Source organism: Oryzias melastigma, linkage group LG10 (genome assembly GCF_002922805.2).
Source record: "Oryzias melastigma strain HK-1 linkage group LG10, ASM292280v2, whole genome shotgun sequence".
NCBI classification, from domain to species: Eukaryota; Metazoa; Chordata; class Actinopteri; order Beloniformes; family Adrianichthyidae; genus Oryzias; species Oryzias melastigma.
The window spans coordinates 16,660,486-16,660,961 of NC_050521.1; positions in this window are offsets into that span (position 1 = coordinate 16,660,486).

Here is a 476-nt window from a genome sequence, read left to right on the forward strand (position 1 = left end):
TGCAAAAAAAAAAAAAAAAATTGGGAGCAATATTGGAACTATCTAGTCATTTTGAGCCACATGCCACAAAAATAAACAAAACAAAGACATACATGGATCTATTTGTCTGCAAGTGGATGCATCAGAATATGCAGACCAGGGAGTTTATATAAAATAATACAGTTTTAATCTAAATATTCATAATAAATGTTCTCCATAATGTGAAATATGTTTTAAAAAACAAAATATTAATTGGAGTGGGTCTTAAATCATCAAAAACAAATATAACCATCACTAAAATGTTAATATTTAGCTACATTTTTATCTTTAAAAAATGATTTTGAGTCAGAAGTTTTATGTTTTTCTTCCCTAAAACAAATACAATAAAAAAAGTTAAAAATATTTGCAAACTTGTCAGGTGTTGGAATTATCACCCTTTTACATTAGGTTAAGTTAAAAAAAATAAACAATGTTGATTTAAAATACAAAGAAACTGA